This window comes from Notothenia coriiceps, unplaced genomic scaffold (assembly GCF_000735185.1).
Source record: "Notothenia coriiceps isolate Sejong01 unplaced genomic scaffold, NC01 NC01_scaffold00003306, whole genome shotgun sequence".
Taxonomy (NCBI): domain Eukaryota; kingdom Metazoa; phylum Chordata; class Actinopteri; order Perciformes; family Nototheniidae; genus Notothenia; species Notothenia coriiceps.
In genome coordinates this window covers 198,230-210,536 of record NW_011336007.1, presented here as the reverse complement: position 1 = coordinate 210,536, position 12,307 = coordinate 198,230, and the positions used below count along the sequence as shown (strand labels likewise).

The 12,307-nt window shown below is 39.7% G+C and overlaps 1 long non-coding RNA gene across 1 annotated transcript in view; it reads left to right on the top strand.

Annotated features, from left to right (window-relative positions):
• The first annotated feature begins 1,579 nt into the window (after positions 1-1,579).
• Positions 1,580-12,307, top strand: part of LOC104941272 (uncharacterized) — a 35,922-nt gene continuing 25,194 nt past the window's right edge. Inside the window, exon 1 of the long non-coding RNA XR_797881.1 lies at positions 1,580-1,626. This is a non-coding gene — a long non-coding RNA (uncharacterized lncRNA). The remainder of the gene's footprint in view (positions 1,627-12,307) is intronic.

The following is a 12,307-nucleotide window of genomic DNA, read 5'->3' as shown; positions in this document are numbered from 1 at the left end:
ATATTTTGAATATTTGAAATAAGAGCCCTAAATATGGCACTTTCTGTCTTGAATTGAAGGAGTAAAGACCTGCATTGTAAGTCTCCATTCACCGCGGCGCGATAATAAATGATGTGCATGTCATGCTGCTTAGGTAAGCACGTGCGCTGTGTGACGTTTAATGAAATCTGGTGGTGGGCTGATACAGTATCACAGGACCCGACAGTAGAACAAGTAACGAATGGATTTAATTGTAAGTACCAATATATAATTGTCAAAATACTCCACTACAAGTAAAAGTTCTGCATATCAAATCTTACTTAAGTGAAAATACAAAGTACTATCAGCAAAATATACTTTAAAAGTAATCATTGTGCAGAAAAGTACCTGAAAATTGTACTTAAGTACAGTACTTGAGTAAATGTACTTCGTAACTTCCCACCTCTGCTAATATTCTTTTAAATGTGCCTGTTGTACTGACTAAAGTTACTTTGGATACTTAGTTGTACTTTTGTGTTGCCCATTAGGATTTTAGTTTTTGGGTTATATTATGTTTGAATAATTTTAAGGGCTCATTTTTTTGTATTCTCCTAAAATGCATTAGGGCTGCATGATTTGGGGAAATAATCTAAGTGCGATTTTTCTGACAGATATTGCGATTCGATTTGCGGTATTTGTTTTTAAGCGACCCAACGGAAGTTTATTGTAAAATGCGGCCATGTCTCCGGCTAGGAAGGTCGTATCAACGTGTCTAGCACCCGCAGCCAGAGCTACGAGTGAAAGAACTAAACTTACATTAAACTTCCGTTGGGTTGCTTTAAAGTCAAGCCTCAGTTTAAGATTCACCCTGTAATAGATGTAAAACATGTGATGGAGCATTACTAACCTGACTCAGATGGTTTGTTTCACCACACCATCTAGGAAAGCTCCATTGGAAGCCATTTGGAAAAGTATTTCAAAAATACTTGGCAGGTGATTGGATTAATCTGTCTATCACCTACTATCATGGGCCACTTCTGATTGGTTAACAATGACTGGCACATGTGGAGCACAGCACTTCTGATTGGTGTGGATGACTGACACACAAGAAGAACAAAAGACAGAAAAAAAAAAAAAAGATAGCAGGTTTTGCAATAAAAAAAAAAAAATTGTTTTAATGGAATAATAAATCTATCCCTTTGTTTAGATGAGGTTATCAGGGATCACAGAGCAGATTCTTCTTTACAAAGCTCGACAGTCACTTGTGGATGTCTGAAGGCCTCACAGAGAGCTATAATGTAGACGTCCAGACAGACACCGATTGACAGGCCTAGTGTTGCGAAGTATGTCAAAAACATGTTGAACCACAGCCCTCCCTATGTCTGCCTAATTGTTAAAGTCTGAAATCTAGGGCTGTTGTTAAGCTGTTAGTCGATATTGTGATTTACTTGATGTTTTCCTTGGCAGGGGAGCAGCGGGATGTGGTATGTGCTCGCCTCTCTGTGTGGTTCCTACTGTACAACAGAGATTCAGACCTCCAGCCAAATAAGTCCAGATTCAACACTCCGTGATTCATGAAATGTTCTCCTCTTCTTACTGTATGTCCTTTTTTGTCTCTGTAGGCCAAGACATGAGCTTCTCCCACTGAGCGTTATTGATGCTGAACTGGTGAGTTGTTGGGGTTAACTGCCTGTCACTCCAGCAAATAACAGCACTTTTACATTTGTTATGGGTTACTTTTATTCAATCCCAGTTACTGTCTCATAGCACCGCTGGCTACCATCTGGTAGCGATTTGATTAAAAAATATGTTCCCAGAATTAAGTATAGAACAGGATACCTCTTCAATATGAGTTTTTTATTCCGTTGCATCCGGTTCATGATTGCATATTAATTACTTTAAGGCAGGGGTAGCCAACACGGTGCCCGCGGGCACTCAGTCGCCCGCAGGGGCAACGTGAGTCGCCCACCGGGCATGTTCTAAAAATAGCTCGCCAAGCAAATCCAAAACAAAAAAGGAAATGTAATTAAAATAATCTACCCTATGCATAAACGAAACCTAAATCATAGCGAACTCTATCTACTTACTACAACTCTATATCTATCTAACACCCCTCCTCCCCCACCCCCACAATGAATATCGACCAATCACGTTCTTGCTTGATTTCCGGGACCAGCGTTGCAGTCTGGAAGAAAAGCAATGTGGAGAGGCACCTCACCACTTAATAAGGAGTTTGACCGTGATAGTCCTTCTGGCAGAATCTACACATCAGCCCCTTGAACACAGCCTATTCATGCCAGCCTATACAACACTTGAGGGTTTTTTGTGTGTGTGTTGCAACTTGCATATTTATTGCACTTGACGCACACACACGCATGGCGTAATTTCCACTGGGGACAGGGGAGACATGTCCCCCCCACTTTTCGAAATCCCGTTTGTGTCCTCCCACTTTACAAATATGTTTATTAGGGCCCGAGCACGGAGCGCGAGGACCCAACGAGCACACAGCCCTCTGTGAGCGAGCGAGAGAGCTAGGGAGAGAGAGAGAGAGAGAGCGAGCGAGAGAGCTAGGGAGAGCACACTTTTATCTATTTAATATAGATAAAGTAAGAAGTCATTCCAGTGTGTACTATAGGACAATACAAAAAACAGTTTAAAAGGGGAGTGATTAGTAAAATATGCATAAATAAAAAGAAAGAATGCTAATTAGGTAACATAAGATAAGAATAAACCAGTTTAAATGATTTGTTATTGGTTGTGATAATATTCTAAAGATGATTGGAGTATTGAAAAGTATACAGCTCCCTTTCATATGAGTGTTGAGAGCTGTATCCATAAATTCATTTTATACTCAAAGTGCAGCAGATTGGTGCATTTCACTTCAACATTTAAAAAAAATCTTTTAGAGGAGGTTAGGACCCCCCTAGAAGATGTGAGATCCCCCCTGGAGGATGTGAGGCCCCCCTAGAGGATGTGAGGTCCACCCCCAAATAAAGCAGGTTAAAATCATTAAATTGCATACATTTTCTTTTAGTAAACACTGAAAACGGGTCCCACAGACCCAAACAGCACACAAAGGTTAAAGGTAAGCATATAATATATAAATATAAAATATATACACTGCAAAAAACAAAAAAAAGAGGAGTAAAAGTAGCCCTCGACTTGCTTTATTTTTTGAAAGTAGCCCTCATCCTAAAAAAGGTTGGTGACCCCTGCTTTAAGGTAATATATTAAAGTATATGCTGTACAAAACATGTGGCTTCCGCCTGCCTGTAGCTCTTCCTGAAATTATGTAATGATGTCTCAGTGTGTAATCTGATGTGTTTCTGGATACACAAAATAACAAGGGGGAACCAAAAAACAACACATATCTAGGATTTCCCTTCCATCTTATATTTTTAGCTCTCCAGCTCTTATTTTGCCTCTCGTCGCTGAGGTCTCATCAGTGAATATAGGTTGCCTTTTCCTTCAAAGTGTTCAACACTGCAAACAAGTTGCATCGAGAGCTGGAAACAACTGACACTTTATTGGATTTGTGCTGAATGATGAAAGCAAGAGGAGCAATTGTTCACCGTATCTTTCACACAAGGCTGATGTGCAGCATTCTCCGATCCACAGCCAGACATCACTCATTGATAAGCAGGCCGCAGGTCTGCTAGTGCGGCTATACGCTCCCTAATGCCAAGCTACAAACTGTAATGGGACTGAGAGGTGATTGCTCTCGATAAAATGTAGTGTATTAATAATGTAATGTGTAGCACATGTGTAGCTGTCTGTTGGCTGGGTCCAATTCATTTTCAAATGCTTTAAGCTTCACTTTTATAGGAAGAGAGAAGTTTACTCTCTCATTATCCCAAATTCTATTTGCTTCATTGCAAGTATGCTGTAACTACTTTAATATATGACATACAACGATGAATAGAACATTCTTTAAAAATACTGTTGTAGGGAAGATATTGTTCCAAAAAACAGAAGATGGCTTGAATCCAACAAGTGACCAACTTTCCATTTTAAACAGTAACATGACACTATTTCTATATCAGGGAGAACATCAGTGCGATGGCAAAAATAAAGCACTTAAGAAGCTTTATAAGGGCCCCTATTGTGTAGTATCACTGTCATCTTTAGATGCCTTAATGTTTAAACAGCTCTTTATTTTTCTCATACTGCCTGTGCTGCAGCACCTCTTTTCACCCTCTGTCTGAAACCAGAGCCCAGTCTGTTCTGATTGGTTAGCTGGCTGGTTCTGTTGTGCTTGGTCAACCACTTGGAGATGACCCGCCCCTTTGCCTATCAATACAATGTGTTGGAGAACTAGCCAATAGAAGCGTGGGTAATACATAGCGTCGTCACTGTGTTACAGAAGCAAACAAAGGAGTCAAATCTAAACGTTTCAGGTTGTGTGTGTATGTTGGAGTGAACCTCCCTCTGGAAGGAACATTGGGATTTAAGCCTTTGCAAATATATATATAAATAAACCTATATATAAAACAAAGCACGGTGTAGAGACAGATTTCACACATTGTCGTAAATACAGTATTCATCTGAGATTATCCTGCTGAAGAGCACGGTTATTTCCTTGCTACTTCCATAGATACATGGCCACATAGATAACTCAACAGCTCTTTAAGAAAAATCCAGTAGTATTTATGCCTATCATCAGTTCAATTCATTGTAGGTAATATCACAAGTTATTCCCCTAATATATTTTTAGTACAGGGTCTTTCTCTTCTCTCCGTAATTTTATTTATTTGTGCTTATTTTTGTCTTTCACTGCCTTCTCTTAATTCTCACATGCCACAGGACACGTAACTCACATCTATTTGTAAATATCAGATATTTGTATATGCCTTTCCACATTAATAGGTCATTGGTCATGACGAGCCTTTGATCATCGGCTCTTCTCCCTTTGGGATTTGTAAAACATTATATAACTTGGCACAGTTTTGTAGTGGTTCTAGGCCTAGGACCAATTCAGTACAAGAGGCAGTGACCGTAACACTTACTTGCTGTTTTCCATGTGGTCCTAAGGTGGCTGCATGTTAGCAAAGATAGGACCAACGGAAACAGAGTTCCCCTCTTCGTAGTCAATGAAGAATAACATGGCTCGCAACAGACACGGTTCATGTTTCTGAGCCTTTTGGTCATTGTTCCGTTTATCCCGACATGTATGTGGTACTTAAGAACAGCAGGCTCATCCAGTTATAGATTCAATGGTACCACAAATGAATCACCTTAATCGGATTTTCAAACGATGAAAAAATGTGCTATTAGTGGCAGCAGCAGTCATGCATGAACCCTGCCAGTAACAGCAGCAGTCAACATACCGACATTATTTCCTGTTGCGACTGTTTGCATGGATCCAGCGCCCTGAAACACTGTCCTAACCTCAGCGGCAGTTTCAGACCTTGACATTCATTGAAAATATAGAAGTGACAGTCACTCGAGGCAGCATCCAGGCAGAGGAGGTGTCCCTTTCAAAGGAACTGCGCCTTTACATGTATTGCAATGTTAGAGAATATTGAACCTTCGAAAATGGAAAAACCAGAGCACTTTCATGTTCATTTAAATGTGCGGAACAGCTTATTTTAAAATATAAAAAGTCAGAGGAAGAAGGGAAAGTTTTGAAACGTTTCTGATTTGGGTTTTGGAACAATCCAAAGAAGAAGATTCCAAACTTCAAAATGTTTCCCTACGCCTTAGTAACTCTGGTGGGTCTGATCTAGGCGTAACTTAATGTTTTGTAGTCAAAAAATACATTAGTCGTTATGCATTCTACTTGAAACCCTTAATCATCTTAAACCCTCTATCATTATCGGCTTCAAATAAAACACAGCTGATCCTAACCTGACCTCAACCCTAACCGCTCCAGATGATGTAATATTCATTTGACTGTGTTTGCTGCTTAAAGAAAGAGAGAGATCAGAGATGAGAGAGTGTCTTCACAGCAAGGGTAAGTGTGGCTGTAGGGGAACTATAATGACGGGATATTCTCTGCAGACTCTGAGCCAGCAGAGAGATGGAGGGAAAGAGAGGTGGAGAGCAAAAAGCAAAGCAGACAGAACGAGAGGAGGGAGCCGCTTACTTTCACACCAACAGATGGTATCCGCCATCACCAAGTCAATATTTACAGTTTTCTAACCAAAAATGGGCAGCATTAGTTGGGGTGATTCAGTAGCAGGCAGCAGAAGAGATTCCTGGTTTGTGTGAAAGACTCTTGGAAGAGTAAAAGCAACACTTCAGTGGTACTAATTGTTGCTCTGTTGCACGTGTGGCTCTCAAAGTACATCGCAGAGAGCTTTCAGCCACCCCTACACTCTTGGATTCTTCTCCTTCTCCTTTTTTAAATGCGCACACGTTCGCAGTGTGCACACTCGCTTTACCCATGGCTCAATCCACTGTGGGGATACAAGTGAACGCAATTTGCTCTTCCAATTAAACTGTCGACCTCTGCTCCAGAATGCAAAACTTGATTTTGTAACATCCTCTCCTGGATAGCTATTATTACCCAGTCAGCCCAGTAATGGATGGAATAAGGGCTGCGCGATACAATGAAGATCATTGAAGTCAGCAAAATATTTAGTATATTTATTACACTGGAAGTATTTATTTAGAGAAACTAAGAAACCTTCAGAGACACTTAACTATTCATTTCTTTTTGTGTCTTCTAATTATTGAGTCGTTTGACTGTAGGACCTAAAGAGAACACATTTTAAACCTATTCTGATAAAAAGATATATTTTACTTGGAGCAGGTGGTAGGTTTGGCTACAAAAAGAGTTACAATAATCGGAAAATCAATGCTGTTTTAAGCCATACTTATACAACCAATAAGCTACAAATGTGTCAAAATCGAAAAATATATCAACAACTGCCACTTGTATTTGTTAAAATGGGTTCAGCTTATTCACATTAAGATCGAGCAGCATGAGAACAAATCATAGCAGAATATATTAGGCTGGTGTTAGCCTCAAGCATGCTGCTGTGCCTCTAACACATGACTCACTGACCAGATCAGATGACTAGATAAACAACAGGAATTTGACTTCTCTTGTTTTTTTTACAGCGCTGCTCTTATCTATTCCAGAGAAAGATGATGCGTGTGCGTTGTATGTGCAATAAGACCATCTTTAACCAGATAACATGCCAACACGATGATGTAACATTTAGCAGCTGATCTTATCCCTTATCCTGCTCAGTTTAGTTGAAATTCAGAGCACGGGCCAATTGAATATATTTTGTTATTGACTTGCATAATCTATGAGAGAATGCTTATGCTACTATGCCAGAGTGGAACACTATAACGTTTTTGATATGGGCCTAATTTACGTCTTTATTTGCCTTGTGTTTTGAAAGAGTTAGAGGCAGGGTATGGAGAAACCAGCTCGAGTGCGCTAGAATTGAAAGTACGCAGCCGAAAACAATCTGCCCCTTCCTTCAGACCTCCTTACAGAGCCCCTCCTCCAACACACACGAACGCGCACAAGACCAATGAGGGCACGAGATAAGTTTGTGCACAGATGGAAGGCTGACAGGCAGGTAGGCCATCCAGTTATTCTAGCCGGGCCGGCTCAGATGATTGGTCGTGCTTTTTACAGCGCCACGGCTTCCACAGATGACATTTTTTGATGCATTTATTGTCAAAGCATTTAATGTATTCATTGCTATCGGGATGTTAAGAGCATTCCATGGAATATAACAAAGAGTGTTTCTGAAATAAATTACATACCCTACCTTTAAGTGGCTTTTAATAGCATTTATTGTTGACAATTTTTCGGAGACAAAACAAACAATTTTGAGGCAGAGTATAAACACAGAGTATAAAAGAAAAACAGTTCCCTCTCAGGGATTTCCGACCAGCGCCAGATATTTGTCAAGCGCCTGCAGACATTTTTCATGAGACACTTCTTGCATGTCATTTAAACAAATGTCAGGGCTTAGCACATGAATCCATTAGAGGGCTATCATAACAAACTGTGGAAGTAATGTAAAGTTTATAAAAGAGTCCCAATCAAAGCACATCATAAGAGGATTGTTGTAAATCTTATTTGGCGAGTGCTGGAAGACATTTCTTATGGGAAGTGACACATTTGACAGTTATACCACAAGAGATAGAACAGGAAATTATATTTACTGTATATATCACATATTATATATACAGTTTTTCCGAGCTCCACTTTCTTAATCCTGAAGGCAATTACTCAGTGAAATCCTCTCTAGCTGCCTTCATTGTCTCCGTACACCATTAGAAAGTGAGTCACGTCTTGTACAAAGCAGCTGAGATAAAGAACAGGTAATAATGCCTAGAATAAATATGAAGGAAAGGTGTAAAGTGGCCAGGCAACAAAGAGGAGGTTGATCAATTTACAACAAAGTGTATTAGTCTTGGGTCTCAACTCATTATGTTGTGTATGCAACCCCTGCTGATGGGGATCATGTATACAAGTTGGCAAAGATGGAATCATTGAGGAGAAGTACAATTGTATGACTGTTTTTTTTGGCAGTCAAATAAATTATAATTTGTTCATAATGCCTTGAAATAAAGCCCCTCTCAGACATGCACTTCATTAAGTAAAAGCACTGTTATCTTATATGACCAGGTTTCTGCAGAAGTCAAGACGGCAAAAGGTCAAGTCTTAAATCAGTTTTTATTGAATCTTTTCAATGAATATTCAACACTTCACTCGTCCTGGTAGATTTTGTCCCAGAATTCTCGGGGCAGCAAAGTCTCTTTGAGCAGCTGTTGGTCAGAAATTCAACAGATAAAAAGATAAAAAGCTTACATGCCTCATTTTCTTTAAAGCATTTGTGTGTAGGATTTATAGAACCGCCTCCAAAATGGCAGACTCGCTAACAACAGAAAATCACACTAGAAAGAAGCTTTTAAAGAATCTATTTGAATGGCTATTTCGTAAAAACAATGCCAACCATAAATGGTATCAAACAATTGCTTGCTCTTCATGAAAAATCTTTCTGGCTCAAATATAAAGTATATGACTGTCTCTATGTCGCCATTTTCCAAACCCCCACTAGACTCTCTCAGTCCCACCCTCCCTGTCATGTACCAGATTCCATAGTGTGAAATTACAGCATCATATGAATAACGTGGTACAGTGATGATGTTTTTTGGGTAGGCCAACCGGGATGTTAGCATTGCAATGTTTTACTTGATTGAAAGCAATGGGATTTTTCCATTGGATTTTGAATAATACAGAAAGCAAGATCTGTGGTAAACACATGTTTTTGATACTGACTCGTTTTGTTTGGCAAGATAATGCCTACATATAAACACCACTTTTATGATAGTTGATGTGCAATGCAATTTAGCAGAAGTGAAAAGCTAACGTAATGCTGTAAAGGAACTTCACAGCACTCCCATGACTCACTACAACTACGCTGAAAGGGACTACTGTTTGGCGTGATGATGTTTAGTTTCATTTAGCTACTTCTTAGCAACTGTTGTCTGTTTTAAAGACTTCTATGTCGTTGAACAAAATGTGAAAATCTCATGAGCTTGTTTTAACCCCTGACCTTGTCTAGGGAATCCAAAAATATTGACTTTAAGACAAGGGAGCCCATAAGTGCTAAAATGCTAACTCATCTCCAGGTTTAGAACTCATTCCTGCACCACTCTCTTGATACTGTCATATTTCAGTAGAGTCATAATGAAATATTAATATATATATATTACACATTACATGTCTGAAAAGGGCTATAGTAACTCTGAAGTCTTCATCATACCGTGTTCCAGGACATCCAGCGCACATTTAGCTCTATGATGGCTGTCAGTGTTGGCTGAGGTCAATTGGTTTTTCTTCCCGTTGGTAATAAAGAACATGGAAAGTGCTAGATCCCGGACTCCACCAATGCTAATGTAATATAATTAGCCAATTAGCCAGCACATTGTTTGACGGGAGGAAGTGCTCTCCCAGTGTATGTGGTCTTAATTTTGTCCTTCTTAAGGACAGTCGTCAATCTTTCTGCCACCGGAAAGAGTGACATTTTCTCTGTTTTCACTCTGATTCACTGAGTAGAAATACTACCTCTCACTTTTTCTCTCTGCCTGGATTTAATTCTCTCTGGCTGCCTCTCTTTGGCCCTCAGGGATTTTCCTCCTGACAGCATCACAGAGAATAGAAAGAAATGAAAAGTCAAAATGTATTTGATATGTCTTGGTGCATGTGCATTTCTCGCTCTCGCTCTCGCTCTCGCTCTCTCTCTCTCTCTCTCTCTCTCTCTCTCTCTCTGTCTGTATTACTGCATTGCTCCTCCATCATTCTCTGCTTCTCTCAGGACAGTTTTCCTTTAGTTTTTACATACCTATCTCTCAGTATTTGACCGAGGCTTGTTGCATCGTTTCATTCAATCCTTTCAAGCTGGTGCTGGTCTTTTGGTTGGTTTCTCGTTTTCTTTTTGTATCATTACGATTCAGTCTTTTGATGTTGATGAATGTTCATATTAATTGAATATTAAAAATAGCTAAACGTTTTTATATTTGAAGAGCTTTCAATAAGTCAGCAGTTCACTGCAGAAAATGGGACCAGCTGCAGAATTACATTATGCAATATTTCTACAAAATAGGGCACATAGTCTATGTATTCAACCAATGTCATGCCAAGTAAAGAAAAGGTTTGAAAAAACCAAGCTGATTACCACAAGATAGCGACAGACACAGAATATTACGCAGTAAAACATTTAAGTTGACATTTTGCAACTTCATTTCTTGCTAAAAGTTGCATGAGAGAACACCTTCCTGAAGGCTTTCGGCAATTTTACATTGTTGACAAGACATGATATAACCCATCGTCTACCAGAGCATGTTGTTTTTACATATGTGTTTGTTTGAGGATTAAACAACACATATTGTGGTAATTAGTGTGTTTTTGTGGGTATAGGAGGTTACATTTTTTCATTTTGTAGAGAGTGAGCTATCTAGCTGTTTCAGTCTGTATGCTATGTTATGATAACTGGCTGATTGTGGCTGCTTCTTATGAAACATAATGACACCAGAGGGGTCTAAATGTTCTCATCTTCAGTCAAATTCAGTGATAATGTTGGTTTTCCATCACATAATCATGCTTTTAAAGAAGATATGGTGTAAGAATCAACCTCCCAATGTTTGGAACTCACCCTTCATATCTCTGGCCACAGAATCAGCACTATCCAATCTGGCCTGGTGTATCTACCTGACCCTCTCAGAAACCCACTGCCCTACGGGACACCTGCACGGTATAAAAGAAAGCCGGTTCTTTCAGAGTGCTCCTGTGGTGGGAGAATTGGTGTTTGATGTCCCCTCCACAGTGACTCTGAAAAGAGCAATATAAAAGATTAAGATGATATCAGGGTTGACATGAGAGTTATCCTCTTAATACCCTAACAGGTGCTGTTCATGGCGGCAAAGCAGCCCACAGTGAGTCCTGTAGAGAGCTGGGTCGATACCCTGAGGCGGGGACATATGCTTTTAGCTCTTGATCCACCCAGTCACTTCTGGACTGGCTTATAAAAGGGGTAGCTGTAACCCTTCCATTTATCAGTTATTTACTTAAAGGTACCCTATTATACTCTTTTTGATCAATATATTACAGGTCTCAGACATATACAAAACATGTCTCTGAAGTGTTTGGCTCCAAATACCAAACAGTTCATGCATTGTAGCATCCCATAAACCCCTCCGTTTCAGCTCCGTTTCAAAGGTGCTGATTCTGGGTCTGTTACTTTAGATGAAAATAAGGAGCCACTCCCCACGCCCCTCTGAGAGATATTTGGTTAAAAAGAACACAATGGTGCTCTAGGAGGAGATTCAGGTGATAAGGTGGAGGGTGTTACCTGGGTTGGTTATTGGCTAATGGTTACAAAAGCCAAAAAATCGTACATTTGCAGACAGGTTTTTCACAAAAGCACAAAGAGAGAAAATCTTTTTTCCTGAACATTTCAGAATCTCTTAACGCAGAAGGGAAACATATTTATGTATAAAAGACATGAAAAAGTGGATTTTGCACAATAAATAAATATATCACATGAAAATAAACCGTATGCAACTTTATTTCTAAATGACACTATTCTACATGTAGGTGTTACAAGCAGGCTCGCTCTTGTTTTGTTACCACTTTTTGCCTGAATGCGTGTGTAAAAGTAAAAATGCGTGTTATTTTTGAACATGGCTATTCTAGGTAACGTGGATAATGTCACTTCCCCTGCCATAAGCCCAGCGTGTGATACCTGAGGGGGGGGGTGTGTGTGTGTGTGTGTGTGTGTGTGTGTGTGTGTGTGTGTGTGTGTGTGTGTGTGTGTGTGTGTGTGTGTGTGTGTGTGTGTGTGTGTGTGTGTGTGTGTGTGTGTGTGTTTGAGAG